This window comes from Aplysia californica, unplaced genomic scaffold, assembly GCF_000002075.1.
Source record: "Aplysia californica isolate F4 #8 unplaced genomic scaffold, AplCal3.0 scaffold00158, whole genome shotgun sequence".
Lineage (NCBI taxonomy): Eukaryota > Metazoa > Mollusca > Gastropoda > Aplysiida > Aplysiidae > Aplysia > Aplysia californica.
This window is the reverse complement of record NW_004797428.1, coordinates 106,682-108,815: the sequence shown is the minus strand read 5'-3', so window position 1 is coordinate 108,815 and position 2,134 is coordinate 106,682.

Genomic DNA, 2,134 nt, shown 5'->3' with positions numbered 1-2,134 from the left:
CCAGTTTCAAAATGTGCTTCGTTGCCTGAGCTCTCTAACACTAGTTCTTTGAGAGCCACATCTCTGAGACCTTCAAAACTGCGGTTCGACCCTTTGATCACGTCATGCGGACAATATACATACAGGTACGTCAAATTCTTCAGTTTGGTAAACGGTTTGCCGAAGTATATTTCTGAGTCTCCGTCAATTGACAACCTTGTCAGATGCGATAGGTCAGAGAATGGGACAGCGGAACTGGGAGGAGATTCCAGAGTGCCTTCATTTTCCCGTGTGTTCCCCTTCAGGTACAAGTTCTCCAAATTAGGAACGTGAGAAAATAAGGTCCTGGAGAGACGGCTTGTATAGATATTGTTATTCTCCAGGTTTAATTCCTTCAGCTTTCCAAGGCCCCTCAATGCATCCTCCTGAAATGATTTAGAGAAAAATGAACACGTGTAAACAGTTTCTGGATGGGTAAACGAGGAAAGGAACAATATGGTCATTGGGAAATTGAAGAAGAGGGAAAGGAAGCAATGCTGAAAATGCTTCCGCCGCTGCAAATGATAAAATGGAGGCCAAAAAGAAACATGTGTCACAGCGCTTTGGAATCAGGAGCTCGTCAATTTCTGGGCACGTGGCGTTATTCGTACCATCTGAAAGCGCATTCGTTGGGCTTGCTTTCAATGAAAAAAAAATATATCGTGAACAGAAGTCTAGATACTTGCAATTAAAGGAGGTGGGTCGCCTGGATTCCGTGATAAAATTAGCGAAAAAAAGGCCATACAAATTTGGGAACTTCATTAGCGTGAGAGTCTAAAGAAAAAAAATTACGTATTTATGCCTTTAAACAACGTTTTTCGGTAAAGTTCATATGAAATGTGTTTTTATATATGGGCATAAAAGGTCATGAGGCAAAAAACAAAATTTGATAAATATTACCAAACGGCGGGGGAGGGGGGGGGAATGCTTTTTCATCGGTTTCATCATTTATGTGGAGCGCCTGATTTCACCACGATGCCTCACATATAGAGAAAATCACCCCCCAAAAAGTTAAACTGAAGGGAAAAGAACGGGAATACATAGAAAAACACGCTCTTAAAGCTAAAAAAAACCTGCAAACAGAAACGACATGAGAGAATTTTACCAGATCACCAAAAGACTGGCTATTGACTTTGCAAACTCATCTGAGTGACTAGTAATAGAAAAGAAAAATGGCCCCATAGCAATAACTGTAGAAGATTTTTAAAAATCGATGGACAGAACATTTTAGGATATTAAAAATAGACCGTCTCACTGCAACTATTGGAGAGGAATAACGCTTTCATTAGTGCCTCGAAACTATTTCGCTGAGATGTTTTTGTCACGTATTGCAACAGCAGTAGAGGAATGACTGAAAGAGAAGCAAGCGGGATTTCGACCGGACAGATTATGAACAGATCATCTGTTAATTCTGAGAAATATTGTTGAAAAGAAAACAAAGTAGAACTTGTCCCATATTTTAAAAACTTGTTCAACTTCAAAAAAGGCACTTGACAACATAGACCAGAGGTCCTTATTTTTGAAAATATTCAACAGCAAAACCATTATTTACAAGTGCAAGGTCTGTAGTAAAAGGAGAAGTGTCTACACCTTTTTAAAGTAAATACAGGATTTAGACAAGGCTTATACGATCACCTGTAGTTATTGGAATTGTGATTTACTTTGTGATGAGGGGGAGCAAAGACATCGAAACAGGCATTAGACGGACAAATGGCACATTTGTGCCAGATTTAGATGTTGCAGCTGAAAAGAAGAAGAAGAAGAAGAAGAAGAAGAAGAAGAAGAAGAAGAAGAAGAAGAAGAAGAAGAAGAAGAAGAAGAAGAAGAAGAAGAAGAAGAAGAAGAAGAAGAAGAAGAAGAAAAAGAAGAAGAAGAAGAAGAAGGAGAAGGAGAAGGAGAAGGAGAAGAAGAAGAAGAAGAAGAAGAAGAAGAAGAAGAAGAAGAAGAAGAAGAAGAAGAAGAAGAAGAAGAAGAAGAAGAAGAAGAAAAAGAAGAAGAGGAAGAGGAAGAAGAGGAAGAAGAGGAAGAAGAGGAAGAAGAGGAAGAGGAAGAAGAAGAAGAAAAAGAAGAAGAAGAAGAAGAAGAAGAAGAAGAAGAAGAAGAAGAAGAAGAAGAA